Here is a 20564-nt window from a genome sequence, read left to right on the forward strand (position 1 = left end):
TTCTCGCTTATACGCAGTTGAAGTTGGTGTAAAACAAATTTAATATTCTTCAATAACTCTAAAACGAATGAGTACTTTTACAAGAGGTGTGCACGGCGCCGCCGATTTCAGGTAAAAATTTTTATATGCAGTGTTCAACAATATTTACATGCAGCCTTCAACAATAATTTAATTTTTACATGCAGTCTTCAACAATATTATGTGGTGTTAATACCACCGACGTGCCACATGGAACAACATGTGTCAGATGTTGTCCTAATTGTTTAAATTAAAATACGTTGTTACACTAGCGGCATCTGTATAATGGTTCGCGTGGTAGTCTTCGTCGATAACACAACAGTACGAAAAACCAAGGTGTATCGACGTTGTACCAGGTATGCTAGAACGAACAAACCCATTTTTGGCATGTTGAAGATCGTTTTTCCAGCTTTTCATTATCTTATGTATGTACTATTTAACAAAACTGTCCGTTACAAGCAAAAAAGTAACAGAATACATGCATTTTCAATGAGTTCTGAACATGATTTTGATTCATATTACCACTACATACGCAGCTGAGGGAATTGCACACCTTCTGTAATATCTGTAATACTTATCGAGAAGCCTGCCCAGATTCGAACATGGCGGAGCGATCTGTCGTAGTTTGACAGCAGTGATCGCTTCATTTCAAATCGTTATTTTGTATGGGACACTTTTCGGATGCCTCTGTCATGTCGGTTCGTCGGTGTTAACACCTCAACATTTGTCTGGAACATCGTTTGCACGAAAAGTCACAGCGAAAAAAGCTATACTAAATAGCTAAATTAAAGGGAATTGCCTTAGAAAACGCTTTAAAAATCGATAACATTAAGACCTACAAGCTCAAGTTGTTCAACAAAATTCTTCATTATGAGCATTCCTAAAACTTTGTCGAAGACACCAACTTTCTACCTCGTCAGTAAAAAAAGTTAATTTTTCTTTTTCAATCATAGTAAGCCATGCCCTTAATTTAATTTTTATCAGATTGTGGGAAATATTCTTACGAACAATTCGTCCAAAGATACCCTGTGAATATATTCAATAATTTGGCCTCTAGTGACGTTTTTGGCATTTCCGACCACTGTGCGTTGAATGCTGGCTCTTGGTGGATTCAGATTGGTTTGTAGTAGCTGTTAAGCCAACCGACTAAACTTAAACCTCTTGCATTTCGTAATCCTCATCCATCCGGGGCAACCGTTAAGTACTGCTTTAGTAAGGATTGTGTTCTTGCTTATTTTGTTTTGTGTGAATCGTCATGTTTTTATCCATAGCTACTTGCTGTCAAACCTTCGATATATAGGGTGTTGAGCCTATTTTAGCCATGTATCTATTGTCACCCTACCCATTTGAAGCCGTTGGTTAGAGCAGTGTCTGCCATCTTTGTTCAACGCATTGAGTCAAATGGTAGCGCAACAATAGGGCCACTCGATTCGAGTTTTTGTTGTGCTCAAACACCAGAATTTCACTGTTTTCAGTACATTTGTGTTATTATACTGGTTCTTAACAACGAAGCAAAGCTGTTGATGTCAATTTTTAGGCATTCCATTGATTGTAGGCCGAGAAATTAATGAATTAGTGAGGCACCCTGCTTAGTATGGTGAAAATTGGCACTTTACCCTATATCTCACCTGCTCAGGTCTGTTGCAAATATCGTACTCTGTTGAGACATGAACCGGTCCGGGGGTGTCGACCATAAGGATTTACATCTGTTTACACCTTCGCCGGGTTTATTATCCTTTTTGGTGCTAGTCGTTCCTATATTTATCTGCTGGCTGGTGCTGAGAACTTCTTGGTGGCAGTATTTCACCCTATACCGATGCCAATTTTCGCGATCCATTTCGCTGCCACTCTAACGGAATAATCATCGGCGGTAAAAATTTTCTAGACAAACGATATCCCGATTTTCTCCAACTTCGTGTTTTTCCTCCTGAACTGCGGTTGCAAGCCCTCTGACCGACTCATTGTAATCGAAATGTTCGGAAGTTTCGAAAACCGATTCTCCAGGATAGGTTATTGCATTCAGTTGGAATTCCAACATAAATCAGTCCATATTCCGAATCTTATTCCGGATGAAATTTACTGGGACGAGGTTATTTTATGATGCGGACATCTATGTGCCGTCATAAAGAAGCTCTAGTTCTATCTGGCAACACTGCTAACAGCAGCAAGTTTCGAAACGACGCGCAATTAAAGTTATCGAATTCTCGCGTTTTACGACCCGTTTAATAAAACCAAAGTGCTAATAGTTTCATCTTAGCAAGGAGAAAAGTTTGAAAGTGTTTGCCAGTCTTTCCGCCAAACAAAAAAAAACAACTAGCTGCGAAAAACTTTCCTGTTCCCTTGCCCTAACCTCAAACTCTATGTGTTAGTGCATGTGTTTCGAATCGTCAGTCGTGACGTACTACGCAGTGTTTTTATCACCCCATCCACTCTACCAAAATGAGCAGTGACGACGTTTGCGTAATCTGCAAGAATGCATCACCACCAGCTAAAGGCAAATGAAAGAAAAAGAAGGTGCCTATTCAATGGATATGCTGTGACACCTTCCTAGGATGGTTCCACTCGATGTGCGTAAGAATAAGCGAATCGCTTATGGAGCGTGAACAGGACTACCAGTTCTACTGTGAGAATTGTTCCGTTCGTGGATGTCTTGTTCCAAAAATTCAGAACGCAAGCACCGCCTCCTCCGACAGTATCGAACAGATTAATCGAACCATTAAGGAGCTGTCCGCGCAGCTCTTAAAGTTACAAACAGAGCTTGCTCTAGTAAGCAGCATAGGGGAAAAGTTGGAGTTGATTGAGACAGGAGCAAAGTTGGTTAGTACTTGTAGTAAAATGGTCAACTCCAGTAGGCTCGCGGTGAACAAAATTCTCTACCATGAAGGTGAAAGCGTTCGTGACATAGTGGAAAGTATGTTATCTCTCCTCGACATCCAAAATGAGATGTTGCACGTAAGTAACTGCTTCCGTCTACAAGTGAAACCGTCCAAGTGGTCCGACCGTTCTTTTACCCCTACCATTATAATAGTTTTCGACAACACAGATTCTTCGGCGGTTCTACGAGAAGTACAAAAATGCCAAACTATGCAATCTTCGAAAAGGACCCGCTCTTGTATACCGTTTCACGATCAATGAGGCTCTCTCGATGCATACTTTTCGTATCCGTAATTACGCTCTACGGCTCAAGCAAAAGAAATTGTTGAAGTCGGTATTCATCAAGAACGACAGAATCTCCGTGCTGTTCCCTGGAGAGAAAAACTATACACCGATAGAAAGTATCACGGTTCTCCGTCAGCTCGCTGAGAAGGAATCTAGTGGTGAAGATTCATCAGTTTTCTTCGATGCTACTGCGACGAATATATCCACCTCCTCACACTGCTAGGCGCGACACCATACTGACAATTCGATTCTAAAACCCGTAAATATGACTAGCTTTTCTAACCTCCGTATTGGCCACCTAAACGTAAGAGGCCTTGAACACCACATTGATGGTGTAAAAATTCTCCTCAGTAAAAACCAAAACCACTTCTTTGCTACAACCGAAACCAAACTCAAGTCTTCCTCTCCGATCGGCCGAATCCGTGTACCGGGCTACAATTTTATCAAACATACGCTGCCTTCCAGTCGTGGTCGTGGAACGAAGACCTGTGGAGGAGTAGGACTGTACGTCCAAAAAAGGAATTAAGACCACCGTTATTTCTAAATCTACATACGATCCTGAAATTCCTATCGCACTGCGTTTCGAGTTCCTGGCTGTCCATGCCAAGATTAGCGGGTTTAACATCTGTGTTGTAGTGATCTACAACCCTTCCTGCTCTAACCAACACTTCAGTCAGAGCTACGAGAAACTTCTCCTGGAACTGCTCGAGCACGGATTCGACCGTACTTATATTGCCGGTGATTTTAACATTAATGTCACAGGTGCCCAACAGACGGCAAACCTGATTGCCCTCAACCGGATAAACGAGGTTTTCAATCTAAAGATTCTACCAACCAGTCACACGCGCATCACCGACAGTAGCGCTACTACAATTGATCACACGAGATCACACTACTACAATTGATCACGCACACCTTGGATCACACGAGAGATCAAACAAGCAATAGCACACAGAGACCTAGCCTACGCGCTATTTGCACGCAACCCACATAGAAGTCGGGATGATTTACAGTGGCAGGACTACGCATGCAAGCGAGACAGAGCGAACTCACTATTTTTTACAGCCAAGAAGCGCTATACCGAACAACATTTCGACCATAATCTACCCGCCCAAAATCTCTGGTGCAACCTTAGAAAAGAAGGGGTACATAATAACTCAAAAAAAATCTCACCAACTGGCACTATTATCCCTGATGAAATCAACCAGTTTTTCGCAGAGGGTCATCGTCAACTCCTGACAGAGGTTCCTCTTATACCACCAACGAATCCAGCACCAGCGCGGCGAGAGGGTGAGTTTAATTTTCACCATACCGATGTTAATGCCGTTTGTCTGAAACTCTACGAAATCCAAACGAATGCTACCGGATCAGACGACATCCCGATATCCTTTGTTAAACTACTATGCCCGTTCATCCTTCCAGTATTATCCCACCTTTTCAACAATATCATCGACTCCAAATCCTTACCCACAATCTGAAAAAAAAACCATTATCACGCCGATTCCCAAGTCTTCGAATCCTTCAGAACCTAAAGACTTCCGTCCAATTAGCATTCTACCGGCCATTTCTAAGATCCTGGAAAAAAATCTGCTAGAGAAAATCAGCGAATACCTTAGGAGGGCGAACCCGCCACTTCTTGCGCACTGCCAACTCGGCTATCGGAAGGTGTCCAGCACGACGACTGGTACTCGTGGACTTCTCGCTAGCTTTCAACTGTGTTCAACATAAGATACTCGCGAACAAACTTAATAGCGAGTTCCTCTTTTCTCCGGATGCATGTGGTTTAATCTCTTCCTTTCTGGGTGGACGTTCACAGGCCGTTCGTCTCGGAAATATTACGACCGCCGAACGCGGGGTACCAGAGGGCACACCACAGGGCTCATGTCTTAGCGCGCTACTATTCAGCATGTACATAAATAGCCTGCCAACAACACTTACGTGGAGTTGGCATCTTTATACCGATGATCTCCAAATCTACCTATCGGGATCGATCGCAGAGATAGACAGACTTGTGCACATCATCAACAAAGATCTTGCAGCAGTAGTCGGTTGGGCAGAGGAACACTACCTGTTCCCTAACCCGAAAAAAACACAAGCAATAATTTTCAGCAAGACAGGTGTAGTTGTACCTACCGCGGATTATAGCCTACAACTTGACTGCAATCTAAGCTGGACACACCAAGTGAATGACGTGGCGAAGAAAACATATAACACTCTTAGGACCTTCAGACGTTTTACGGCAGTACTTTCACAGCAAACAAGACATAAGTTGGTACAGGCCGTAATAGTACCTATATTCACCTACTGCGACATTGTATACTATCCGGGACTATCAGCTACACTCAAACAACAGCTTCACCGCTGTTACAAGTCGGCAGTTCGTTTCGTCTACAGACTTCGCCGTCGTGACACAACGGCAGAAGTAAGAAATACAATTCTTGGGCAAGATCTACCGTCGAACTATTACCTGCGTATTTGTTGCTGTATGAAGCAAGCTTTCGATGAAATGCTTCCCGGATACATTCTGCAACACCTACAAAGAGCACAACAGCAGCGCACGAGAGGCTTCAACATACCTAGACACACAACCTCCAGCGGAAAAAGTCTGTTGGTATATGGAGCGTCATGCTGGAATGGATTGCCGATGGAAATCAAGCAAGAAAACCGGAAATACGTAGGGTGACCATACGTCCTGGTTTCCCAGGACATGTCCTGGTTTTGCATTCACTGTCCTGGTGTCCTGGGAAGTCGAGGAAAATGTTTGATTTGTCCTGGTTTTTCTCGTGGAAGCCTAATATATTTCTATCTATTCAGTCTTCGATTTTCACTATGCTCTAGATCGCAGTAACGACTGACCGCAACCATAACTGCAACGTATACTCATCGTCAATCGCAATGCGACAAACAAAACTTAATATAGTCGAATCTCCCAATTGTACCTTCCGATGATTTTTTTAATCTCCCAAGAGTACCTCGTCAATATCGACGAAACAATGGTTACCAGCGCTTCTTCTCGGCTTAAATCGTCATTTAATCCGGGACCCGATGAGTTCCCTTTGGTACCTCTGAAAAGAAACATCGGCATTTTGGTGCTTCTGCTTCTACTTGAGTTCTTTTGCTAGTGGCTTTTTTTCGTCTACTGGAAATCCATTCCATAAAAAGAAAAATAGCACCTAATCAGTCGCACTGCTTGTCAACAATGCAGTGAATCAAACGGACGTTTCTACCTAAAGTCTGCTGTCTATATGTACCGTGCCAGTACTATAAACAAGCAAAACAATCGAATAATAAATTTCGTCCAAAGCCAGTGTGAACAATAACCGTTACTTTCATCGATGCGATATCGATCATTAATTTCAAGATGTTTGAAACTCAACAGCAAAATTCAACAGCAAATTTGCAAATGCAGTTTAGACTAACGGAAGTCATCGTTATACAAGCTCACCACACTCGTTACTGATAACATTTATAACTTTGGCTATAACGGAAAGCTACGCAATGGAAGACAACATGCAATACGTCGTTGAGCATGATAATGTTAGGACCAAGATACCCATTTATATTGGCAATGATAAGATTGATATGCGTCTGCACGATCAACACCTGGGTACTATTAATAAATTTATTACAACCATCATGTCGGAATACGTAACGGTGGAATCCTTTAAGTTTGAAACCCGGAGAAAATTTAAGTATTTGCAACGGTTTTTGTTTCGTGAGAATGCGAGTGACCTATTCCTTAATATCTGAACTTTCAATTCAAAGCAAAACGCGTGATCAAATCTCAAATCACGCTGTTCATGTATGAAGGACAGACTCCTGCGTGTCCTATGTTGTTACACAAGAAGACACACTACGAGAAACCATGTACACAAACCTCTAACGAAGCAATATCAACTTCAAGCATACCCATCACACAGCCCTTCATCAACATCAACCAAATCACAAACCACCGGAGTTGCAGCTCAGGCACCAACGAATACTGGAACAACAGAACGTACGCACAGCGTGAACGATCATTGTGATGTGCCTACAACTGCCAGCACCACCGATAATAAAGTAAATAACAAAGAACATGGATACGCGATCGTGACCCGTAGGCCCCACAAGCAACTCAAACCAGGTAATCGTGAAAGCCCATACAACATTAACAGCGAGAATAGCATGAACGAAAACGAGGGAAACGAACCAAACATTTCTTTCATCGCGACGTGCATGAATTGAATTTTGCTTTCTTTCAAGTTCACGCAGGGATGTCTTTTTTTTCAAGCTCGGGCTCAAACTGATATTATTTGCACCAAGCTATCCGCCAGTTTTCATAACAATCGATTAAACGGAGAAATTTTTGGTAACAACGGTAGGTTTTGCAGTTCTCAAGTCGAGAGATAATGGTTGTCAATGGAGATTGTCAGGCATAGCGCAGCGAGGCTACTTGGGATCACTGATGTTTCTGATTTACGTCCATGTTGTGTTTTTAGTAATGAAAACTCCTCGCCGGTACTGCACAGACTATCTCAGCATTAAACGTTTGCTTATGTTGGTGTAGCAAGAACTGCCATTGTGGAATTCCGATGATAAACTTTCTGGCAGAGCTCTTCCTCCCAGACTCCCATAAGTTTTTTACTGTCCAAGCTCTGCCTGCCAGACCCCAGAACTTTTTAACTACCGAAAACATGCGGAAAAGGCAATGTCGATTGAGAGGTAACAGGGGGAATCAGTACCCTTTCGACTGTCCTGGTTTTTTACTCGTCTGATATGATCACCCTAAATACGCCTTCAAGAATGCACTGAGGAGAATCATATAGTTTTAGTGCAAGCTAATTTGAAAATTTTATTCGCTTCTAATGTTATTATCTTTAACCAAAACTACCTTTCCTTGACCTGATGTACAGTGTAAACTAACAGATTTTCGTATGCAATAAAACTACAAATTACAAAAAAAATTATATTGTCGGAAGATGTTCAAAACATGGAAAAAGTGTACCCTATCATATAACGTAAGCAGAAACAACATAAACAGTAGAGAGAGAGAGAGAGAGAGAGAGAGAGATTGATGGTTAGTTAGTTAAAATTGTTCAATTAGGTCGCCCGTAGTAATTCTCTAAAAATAAGTGGGCTAAAAACTTCAAATGTCTATATACAATGGTCCAAAAAAATTTTAGCAAACCCATCTGAATTTGGTTTTGCTATGCCAAATACTACCAAAAAAATGGATCTTCCACCGAAATGGCCATATCACCTAATTTAGGTGGCCCGCTTGAGAAATATTGACTCAAACACAGACCATGCTTACTTCATACGCAAAACTGCTCGTAAATTTTATTTTTATTCTACAAGGGATTTGATAGAAAATTTACCGCGTTGCGAAATTTTTTTGTTCACCCTTGAATGGTTTATAATTTCTAAGAATTATATGTTGCGGGTTTAAGGTCTACACAAAATGTTGATACCTCAACACAGTCATTAGCAACAACCAAGCCTTCCGAGTTTCACCATTTAACATAGTTTCAGCAACATCTAGCCAAAAATCGTGATGTCGGCAGCAATCCTTCAATCAACGAAGTTCAAAGGTTGTCTACTGTGCCGGTTCCTAGACAGCCGTTAGCCTTAAAGTTGACATCACTTAACCTCAGATTAGTCGGTTCCTTCTTCGACCTTTGTGCAGCATGTCATTTCTATGTCGATCAAAGCTGTAGTAGCTCATTGTTTTATTATTCATTCCGTCAATTCTAACAAGAAGAATGATACAGTTAGCGCTGGTAGTCCAAAGCACATGATCGGGATCATGTTCTAATGGGTTGGCCGCAACAACAACGACCTCCCGCCGTTCGTCCAAGAGTCACGAACAATCGGAAACGGTTAATCTGCTAGCAGTTATTTAAAATCAAATTGTGCACTGATCCATGTACTAATGATCTTTAATTAATTCATCTAGTGAAACTAGAAGCAGGAAAATAATTCTTCTCGTAATGCCATAAATCCACAGACTGTCAACCGAGATCAGCTCAATCGTGAACCCATCAAAGCTCCAGCATAGCAGAGGGGTATGTGCGAATATTGACACGAGCGTGAACCGGCTTTGCAAATCGGAAAGTTCCACAGTTCCACCGACTTTGTCGTCGCTGCCGTTGCTGCTGCTGCTGCTGATGCCGCCGGGTCGGCTGCTTCGAACGTCCGATGGTGACCTAAACGGTACGTGAATCCGAACCAGCCGGCGTTTTCGTGCTAACCTAATCCTTGACTTTATTACACCTACTTAGTAGCGGTTTGGATCGAGTGTCTATAAACGAATAGAATCGATTTTAATTTGAGCTGCCCGATAGATCGGATATTTATTTCCTCGATTTTTTGTTCTTGCATCGTGTCTTCTTATTCTTAGGCGGATCGTTAATTCAATCAACCGAATAAGTCGTGGTTTTTTGTGACCATTGTCATTAGTCTGAAAAAAGTTTAAAGCAGTTAAATTTCGAATAACTGAAAGATTCGAAACACTTGTCAGTACCCAAACTCGTTCACGAAATAATTCTTGAATAGTTAAAAAGTATTTTTAAACCAATGATAGCCTATCATATACGAGTGACTTGCATATTCCAATTTCTTTTATTACCAAACAGTTCAAGTCTGTAGGCTCTTGGTCGTCTGCTCTAAGTGAACACGGATGGACTTACTGAGCTACTCAACCGAACGATTCCACTTTGTAGCAGCTGGTTTGCTTCGTCCATCAAGCATATCGCATCCGTGTTTGTATGTAGAAATCTCTATCCTATCCGCTCCTATAATGTGGTATTGCACGGCCACTCGCTGGTAGTCTTTCCCGTGTGCGACAGGCTCCAGTACGCGATAGGAGCAATCGAGAAAAAAAAACATGTCGTGTGATTAGTTCGCAATAGTGTTTAACACAATTCTTTCAATAAAAAGTTTAGCACACCTTTAGTTCCGCAAAATGGTTCAATGATTGCTAGAATGACGGATCGTATGTCTATCCGGCAAGGGCCAAGTATAGGGGAGCTACTATTTTGCTGCAAAAAATTTGCAAACAGGGTGACGGTACAGATTCTGATAAAAAAGTTTTGTCAGTTTTCGCGTTTCTGAGCTTGGATTTCAGTTTAGAGTATATATTAATATTTACGAAACGCGTTGAGAATAAAGTTAATTGATAATGGATATCCGTAGAATCCTGCACGCACCAATATTCAGTATGTGTTCACAGCAAGCGAATTCCACGAAGATCCGTCCAAAAATCTTTAAAATCGTAACCGACCACCTTAGACTTAGACCACCTTAGACTTAGGCGAAAAAAGTTTAGGTTTTGGATTATATCTGCATCATGGAGAAGAATTCAATAAAAAAGCTTCCCTAACAACAACTTTGGACATATTCTTATAATAAATACTATTTGCAGTCAAAAATGCGATAATCTGTTTTTAAAATGATTCCTAACGCTATTTCAAATCAAAATGGTCATAACAAAAATTTTCTGGCATGTAGTATTTCTGGATATATTTAAAATTTTTAATTTTAACAGCACAATTATTTTGTTTTATTGTGACCTTTTCATAAGTTGTTCGCTTTTTTCCATCAACAACAATAGGTTTTTCAAAAGGCCTATAATATTTCCTGTAACTTTCCCATTGACTTAAATGCGATATTGTAAACCATTTGAAAGCTACATGAAATCAACCAAAATATGATTCAACAATATAGTTTAGTTATCAACCCATCAGTGCACTGGTGGGAGACATAGGACGCTAATGTCGTCACACGGAGGACCATATAGTAGCGGCTCTTTAATGCTGCTATAATACTGTATTGCTACACGAAAAAAAACCGTTCATAAATTCATTGACAAAAAATCACAATCCCGTGGACTGAACGATTTACGAAAATCGTGACCAAGTTCCTTAAATTATGGATAATAAACCTCGTATTCATGAAAGTATGTGGTAAACTGGAAAACTATGTAGTAAACTGGTTCTCCCAAAAATGTACAGGACGTTCCATTACAATGTTTGGTTGGGTTACTGTGATTGTTCTTAAAATTATTTTCGCTTTTTACTGGTTTCCAATCTGAGAAAAACCCGACGGAACGGCTTCTGCCGTTGATTTGTGCTCATGATTTCAGGATCTTAGTCACGATTTCTGTAATTTTTCGAATTTGACACATAGACCAATGCTTTTTTTGGATTTTCTACTCGGAGTAACGTGACAATATGATTTGGTTAATAAAAACGCAACTGATTTGTGGTATCTTGTTTTGTGAACTACATTACGAACACGATTTGGGGTTCTATAATATATATTTGGTGCTCAGCGCTGTTTTCGTTTTCTGTGCAGACATATTGAACCGTAAAAAATGAATAACGATGTTCGAGGTCCTACTAATTTTTTTATATCTGCTGCTCGCGCCTATTACTAGTCGCTAGAAGCTGAAAATAACTATATGATATTTGATAAAAAAAGACCCAAATTTTGTGAAATAGTTCACGCAAATATTTCAAAACTATGTGCAGAGTTGCATTAAATCGAAAACGATTACGGATGACTTTCAAATATCACAAGCACTCAAGATAAATGGTGAATCATATATTACGAATCATGAACCAGTTCACGATTCAATGAATAATATTTTATAATTTTTTGAACTATTTCATGAGCACGAATGGTCAGCTGTTTAAATTATACTAGGAATCGTGAATTAGTTTCATGAATATATGAAAATTATTTCACGGTTTTCTGAACTATTTCATGAGCATGAATGGTGAGTTGATAGAAATCATGAAATCAGTTCACGTATACATGAATAACATTTTTTGAATCTGTGAACTATTACACGATCACGATATTGAAACGTGACTAATATATGAGGAATCATGAACTAGTTTACAATGATTGAAAGGATTCATTAATAATATTCCAAGTTTCGTAAAATAGTTTATGAGAAAATGTTTTGATTTTGTGAACTACTTCACAACCAAAAAAACCAGATCAAGATGAAATAAATCATGAATCAGTTCACGTAGTATAAGCGGACTCTGAATAGTGTTTCAAAAGCTATGAATAAAATCACGACTCAACCTTTGGTTTTACGAATAATGTTCATAAAGTTGTGAACCACAATCGTCTGAACTCTCGATCGAAGCAAATCGTTTTCTTGTGCTGTGCATAGAGTAGATCAATATAAATATATACATTGTGAAGGCCAGTCATTGTTTGCGGCAGGCTTTGTTCGCCGGTGCCTAGGTTGGTGAAGTGAATAGTTCAATAACCGGACAAGCCGCTATATAAGCTAAGTATCTTTTTTTTTTTTTTCTCATTTCCCTTTCCCCCGATCTGTCGCTACTTCTTAGATCCCTTTCCCCTGAATATAAGTTTCATCTCTCGTTTACACCACGTGCTATCCTCGTGCCTAAATGGCCGAGGGCGAAGTAACATTGGATGGGAATGATATTCCCATGGATATACCGAATAAACCCGAAATTACTCCCTCCCCTGATTCCCCCAGTCCTCCTCGTATTAAAACATACCCACCCAGTTCAACTGGGCCCTGGGTGGTCTATTTCCGGCCCATTACGAAATCGCTTAATATTTTAGAGATCTCACGGGAGCTGACTGCTAACTACCCGGCCGTAGCTCAGATAACACGTGTTAGAGCTAATAAGATACGCATATTAGTGAATGACCTCGACCAGGCAAACCAGATTGCTCGCAGCGAGCGCTTTACAAAGCAATTTAAGGTGTATGTACCTTGTTTGGCAGTGGAGATCGACGGGGTCGTTGCCGAACCGGGTTTGAAGTGCGAAGACGTGTTGAAGTATGGAGTTGGTTGCTTTAAGGACCCCTCACTTGAACATGTGAAGATTCTGGAATGCAAGCAATTGTATTCAGCAAAAACTGAGAATAATAAGACAACTTATTCATTGTCAGACTCGATTCGGGTGACTTTCTCCGGGTCTTCCCTCCCCAACTATGTCCTCCTGGATAAGGTTCGTCTACCGGTTCGCCTGTTTGTACCGCGGGTAATGAACTGCAGCAATTGCAAGCAGCTGGGCCACACAGCCACCTATTGTGGCAATAAGAAAAGGTGCGGCAAATGCGAGGGAGAACATGAGGATGACTCTTGCAGTGGAGAAACTGAGAAGTGTATTTACTGCGGGGGCCTTCCGCATGATCTTAAATCATGCCCCGCGTACAAACAGCGCGGGGATAAAATTAAGCGCTCCCTTAAGGAACGCTCGAAGCGCTCTTATGCAGAAATTCTTAAGAATGCTTCGCCATCTGTCCCTTCCGAAAATTCCTTTGCTCTTTTGGCTGGCGTTGAGCAAGAATCTGACGACCCACAAGAGGGAACATCTTTGGTTATCCCAGGGGAGTCCAGGAAGAGGAAAAATCAAGCTTCCCATAGATTGCCTCGTAAGGGTGCCAAGGTGTCGTCCACTCAGAGTGCGCCAACTACAATCAATAAATCCAACGGAAGTGATGCACTAAAGCCGAAGCAATTTGCTCCAGGACTTGGAAATTTTAATTCTAACAAGGAGTATCCACCACTTCCAGGGACACCAAAAACCCCAAGTGTTCCCTTTTTTCAAACAAACACTCAGTCCAGCAATGGACTAATGAAATTTTCTGACATAGTGGACTTAATTTTCACAGCTTTCAATGTTACTGATCCTCTTAAAAGCATTCTGATACATTTTCTCCCTATGGTGCAAACATTTTTGAAACAGTTGACTGCTAAATGGCCCCTCCTTGCAGCGATCGTATCCTTCGATGGCTAAGTCATCAAACGAGGTCACTGATTCGATCACTGTCCTACAGTGGAATTGCAGAAGTATCCTCCCGAAAATCGATTCCTTCAAATTCTTACTAAACAATTTAAAATGTGATGTTTTCGCATTATGTGAAACTTGGTTAACTTCCGATATAAATCTCAACTTCCACGACTTTAATATAATCCGTCTGGATCGAGAAAACCCTTATGGAGGAGTACTTTTGGGGATCAAAAAGTGCTATTCTTTCAACCGAATTAACCTCCCTTCGACACCAGGCATTGAAATTGTCGCTTGTCAAGTTCTAATCAAAGGTAAAGACCTTTGCATTGCTTCCATCTACATTCCTCCTAGAGCGGTAGGGCACCGAACGTTTTGTAATATCACGGAATCCTTACCGGCACCGCGGCTAGTTCTGGGAGACTTTAACTCGCACGGTACGGTATGGGGCTGTCTTCATGATGATAATAGATCAACATTAATCCAAGATCTTTGCGATAATTTCAACATGACCATCTTAAACACGGGAGAAATGACGCGGATTCCTACACCACCAGCACGCGCAAGCGCGTTGGATTTGTCGCTTTGCTCGACATCGCTACAGTTAGATTGCAGGTGGAAGGTGATCCCTGATCCCCACGGTAGCGATCATTTGCCTATCGTGATTTCAATTGCTAACGGTTCAAGACCATCGGAAACAATCAATGTCTCGTATGACCTCACACGGAACATTGATTGGAAGAGTTACGCGACCGCGATATCCGTTAAAATCGAATCCACTCAAGAACTTCCTCCGGAGGAAGAGTACAGGTTTTTGGCTGGCTTGATTCTCGACAGTGCGAATCAAGCTCAGACTAAACCAGTACCCAGCGCGAATACCCATGGACGGTCTCCCACCCTGTGGTGGGATAAAGAGTGCTCAGAGCTGTACGCGGAAAAGTCCACTGCATATAAGGCCTTCCGGGAAGACGGGTTACCCGCTAGCTATCTACAGTACGCGTCGTTAGAAAGGCGAATGAAGAGTCTAATGAAAGCCAAAAAACGCAGTTATTGGCGCCGGTTCGTCGACGGGTTAACGAGAGAAACAGCGATGAGCACTCTTTGGGGTACGGCTCGACGTATGCGTAACCGTAATAGTACCAACGAGAACGTGGAATATTCAAACCGTTGGATATTCGCTTTCGCCAAGAAGATCTGTCCGGACTCTGTCCCGGTACTGAAAACGTGCCGCGCCGCGTCTCCCCACGATACCGCGAACGAAAAACCGTTTTCGATGGTGGAGTTCTCACTTGCTCTCTTATCATGCAACAATAACGCCCCAGGGTTGGACAGAATCAAATTCAACTTGCTGAAGAATCTGCCTGACACTGCAAAAAGGCGCTTGCTGAACTTATTTAACAAGTTTCTTGAGGGTAACATTGTCCCTTATGAATGGAGGCAAGTGAAGGTCATCGCCATCCAAAAACCAGGAAAACCAGCCTCCGACCACAACTCGTATCGGCCGATTGCAATGCTGTCCTGTATTCGGAAGTTGTTCGAGAAAATGATCTTGTATCGCCTCGACAATTGGGTTGAAGCAAATGGCTTACTGTCAGATACACAATTTGGCTTCCGCAAAGGCAAAGGGACGAACGATTGCCTTGCGTTGCTTTCTACAGAAATCCAAATGGCCTATGCTAACAAAGAGCAGATGGCATCAGTCTTCTTGGATATTAAGGGGGCTTTTGACTCAGTTTCTATCAACATTCTGTCAGAGAAGCTGCACCAGCATGGTCTTTCGCCAATTTTAAATAACTTTTTGCTAAACCTGTTGTCTGAAAAGCACATGCACTTTTCGCATGGCGATTTAACAACATTGCGGTTTAGCTACATGGGTCTTCCCCAGGGCTCATGTCTAAGTCCCCTGCTCTACAATTTCTACGTGAATGACATTGACGATTGTCTTGCCAATTCATGCACGCTAAGGCAACTTGCAGACGACGGCGTGGTCTCTGTCACAGGGCCCAAAGCTGCCGACTTGCAAGGACCATTACAAAATACCTTGGACAATTTGTCTGCTTGGGCTCTTCAGCTGGGTATTGAGTTCTCCACGGAGAAAACTGAGTTGGTTGTTTTTTCTAGGAAGCGTGAGCCGGCGCAACTCCAGCTTCTATTAATGGGTGTAACGATCAATCAGGTTTTCACATTTAAATATCTCGGGGTATGGTTCGACTCTAAAGGTACCTGGGGATGTCACATTAGGTATCTGAAACAGAAATGCCAACAAAGGATCAATTTTCTCCGAACAATAACTGGAACATGGTGGGGTGCCCACCCAGGAGACCTGATCAGGTTATACCAAACAACGATATTGTCGGTGATGGAGTACGGGTGTTTCAGTTTCCGCTCCGCTGCGAACATACACTTCATCAAACTGGAGAGAATCCAGTATCGTTGCTTGCGCATTGCCTTGGGTTGCATGCACTCGACCCATACGATGAGTCTCGAAGTGCTGGCGGGCGTTCTTCCGCTAAAAAATCGATTTTGGGAACTCTCATATCGATTGCTCATCCGATGCGACATTCTGAACCCGTTGGTGATTGAAAACTTCGAGAGGCTTGTCGAGCTTAATTCTCAAACCCGATTTATGTCCTTGTACTTCGACTACATGGCACAGAGCATCAATCCTTCTTCGTACAATCCCAACCGTGTCCGTTTCCTAGATACTTCTGATTCTACTGTATTCTTCGACACATCCATGAAGGAAGAGATTCGTGGAATCCCGGACCATATACGCCCGCAGGTGATCCCCAATATATTTTATAATAAATTCCGAGAAGTCGACTGCGACAAAATGTTTTACACTGACGGATCAAATCTCGATGGGTCCACTGGCTTCGGTATCTTCAACAATACTATCACCGCTTCATTCAAGCTCAATGATCCCGCTTCAGTTTACGTCGCAGAGTTAGCTGCAATTCAGTACACCCTTGGGATCATCGACACTCTGCCCACAGATCACTACTTCATCATTTCGGACAGCCTCAGCTCCATCGAGGCTCTTCGTGCGATGAAGCCCAAAAAGCAATTCCCATATTTCCTGGGGAAGATACGGGAGTCCTTGTGTACGTTATCTGAAAAATCTTATCAAATTACCTTTGTTTGGGTCCGCTCTCATTGCTCTATTCCGGGCAATGAAAAGGCCGACTCATTAGCAAAGGTGGGCGCATTAAATGGTGATATATATGAAAGACCAATCTGCTTCAACGAATTTTTTAGTATTTGTCGTCAGAGGACACTCAGCAGTTGGCAAACCTCGTGGAGCAATGGTGAACTTGGACGATGGCTACATTCCATTATCCCAAAGGTATCAACGAAGCCTTGGTTCAGGGGGATGGATGTGGGTCGGGATTTTATTCGTGTAATGTCCCGACTTATGTCCAACCACTACACCTTGGATGCGCATTTGCGGCGTATTGGGCTTGCGGAGAGTAGTCTGTGCGCTTGTGACGAGGGCTATCACGACATCGAGCACGTTGTCTGGGTATGCGCCGGGTATTTGGACGCCAGGTCTCAGTTAAAGGATTCCCTTCGGGCCCGAGGTAGACCACCCAATGTCCCAGTCCGAGATATGCTGGCAAATCGTGATTTTCCCTATATGTCCCTTATTTATACTTTCATAAAAACGATAAATATCCCAATTTAGCCCCTCTCTTTTTATTTTTCGTTTTAGAAGTTTTCTCCTGCCTTTTGGGACCGATCAGCTCCAGACTGCAACTATGTAACCGCCGTCGCACTTACCACTACGGAAACTGAAGCGAGAGCGACTCGAGGTCCGATGACTTTTGAAGGATTCCCCGCGGGTCCGAAGAATACCATCCGCCAATCCGACCTACTAGACTGAGGCGCTAATTTGTTTCGCTGATCTCCCGTTTGCCCGAAAGTTGCAAGTTTTGCTCTTCTCTCCCGGTCACCATCTACGCTTTCTCTCCCCTGTCCTTGATACAACTGCTTCTACAGCCCCCTCTGAATATCTTGACCAAGCATAAGTCTCCGCCAAAAAAATTTGTATTCTGTATTCCTAGTTTTAAGATAGTTGTAATTTTACCTCTTTGTTAAAACTATTGTCCCCCATCTTGTAAATAGAATTGTATCCCTAGTTTTAAAACACCGGTGAATTTTCTCATAAACATTTGTTCCCCCTTTTGTGTACCAAACTATATTGTTAGTTTTAAGATAACTGTAAATATTTCCTAAAAAACTATTACTATTGAATTCCTTGTTTTAAAAAAATAATCTTTTGCTCCCTCTCTTGTATATAGAATCTTATTTCTAGTCTTAAGATAGCTGTAAAATTTTTCTTTTAAAAAAAAAATATTTCGCCATTGTAACCTCCTAGTTTTAAAATATCCAAAATGTAAAAACAAAAGAATTTGGCACCGCCAAGCTAACGCATTTGTGCCTATCAAATAAACGAAATGAATAAAAAAAAAAATAAAGTTGTGAACCAGTTCAAGTGCAGAAAATCGATTTGGTAATGGTATGGCGGAAACTGTGACTCAAGTTCACTAAAGAAAAACAAACATCTCCACTAATAAAATTGTTACATAGGCGTTACTGAATGGAAATTTGTTCATGGTCCTATTTTCGAAAACGTAAAAATGTGATTGTTCCAGCATTCATGGCACTTTATGCACCATTTTGGGAGCGATTTTTTCGTGTAGCTTCTCGTTTGCTCCACTCTTCTGCCATTTTGATACATTTTCGCAGATGTTTTCTAGTGTTCTGGAAACGCCGGAACTAATGAACAAGCTGTTTCTGGGAGCGCAACAATATGGGCATGGGTAGGACAAACTATGACCCATTATTACAAGTAGGGGAGAGGGGGTAACAGTGAAACACATTTTTGTACGAATTAATTTTGATAATAATACATGTTATTTGTGTAACCAAAAGTGGTGCATAGTTCCACTCTGTTCCCCATATGTTACTCACTTCACAGTTACCTTAGTTGTGAAATTACACAGAACGATGACAAGTTACCAAAAATCTGTGTGCCCGGCAAATGTTAACCATAAAATTTGGAATAAATAACAATAAGCTAAACTTTTATCCGATGAACGGTAAATCGTAAAAATGAAATAATGTTTTTCATTTCCAATTTTCACTGGCAATTACAAAAAAAAAACCAAAACCCATTGAAAGAGATTGAGTTATCACAAGTTTTCTAAAATATAGCATCACGTGTAATGAATTAAAATTCGTGAAATATGAAGGAATGAGACGATTTTTTTCATGCATTATGTTTTCATTGCAAATGATTCATAGTTCCTGCTGTTCCAACCGTTACCCTCTCTCCCCTAGTAGACAAACTATCTTCTGGTCACCTGCGACCATAGCTTCTACTGAGTTTAGCTCCATCAAAGTTATCCATATTTGGGCTATGGCGGTGGTTAGCTATTTTCGCCCATGTCTCTTGTCACATATTTTATTGGGTGATTCATCAACAGTACTTTCTTTGAAGATGAGCACTGTTGGTTGTTCTTTTTCCGATCTTATATTATTGCAAACAACTTAGCGGTCTTTATTTTATTATATTCAGATTTGCACACTTTTTGTCGTATGTAATTTTGAATGTTTCTTGATTTGATGGCATTGTAAGGGAACACGTATCCGCCGGTTGATGCCAATCGAGCTGACATTTCTTTGGATTGAGCAAACTATTTTGTTTGTTTGTTTGTGTTTGTGATTGGAAGTGGGCGCAGCAAACGCCCAGTGGAACTGATCCACTGGGCGTTTGGTGCGCGTGGAGAATGCGCATGGTCTTGTCTGAGTGGAATGATGACTATTTAGTCCAGAAGAGTTGAGGATTAGTTTGCAGTTTACAGCAGTCAGGTCGGCACGAAGAACAAATGTATTATTGTCATGTTTGTTGGTTTGTTTTGCTCCATTGAACCATCAATCAATTATATTAATTGTTCTCATTATTTTGAGTACTTCGATAAACTTTGAAGTAGTACAAGCACTATATTACTGTCATGATAGAAATATTTTTGCCTTTCTCGTATAGAAAGGTTATTTTTTTCCATACGTTTATTTGACACGGCATTTGCAAAAGCTTTTTACGCCAGTTTCTTTTTTTACATAGCACGTTACAAAAATCCTTAAGACTAATTTTAACTATACTAGTAATTTGTCTAAAACTAACACTGAAATCACTTTATTGTTTGCTTTTTTCCATACATTTGTTATATTTCATAATGATCTAGTATTTTCGGGTGTATTTATTTATTTACTTTACTAAATTTAAAAACTGAACATTCCAGGACACTTTAATTGTTGAATGATTAGCCTTGGATGAGAGTATGAGGAGATGAATTTAATTAAATTTTGACAGACGCTGTTTTTAGAAAATGATAGATAAGTTCCATGTATAGAGGATCGCGATACGCCAGGATGTCTCTAACAGGAACATGGATTGGTCTTCCTCGAACTTGTAAAGAATCTACTAATTGTGATCTGGCTTCACGATATTCAGGGCAGGACCAAACAACATGCTCAATGTCATGGTAACTCTCTCCACAAGGTATAGAAAGGTTATGCAATCACTCTGAAAAACGTCAACCTAATCCCGGCCAAGGG

This window comes from Topomyia yanbarensis, chromosome 3, assembly GCF_030247195.1.
Source record: "Topomyia yanbarensis strain Yona2022 chromosome 3, ASM3024719v1, whole genome shotgun sequence".
In the NCBI taxonomy this organism is placed as follows: Eukaryota; Metazoa; Arthropoda; class Insecta; order Diptera; family Culicidae; genus Topomyia; species Topomyia yanbarensis.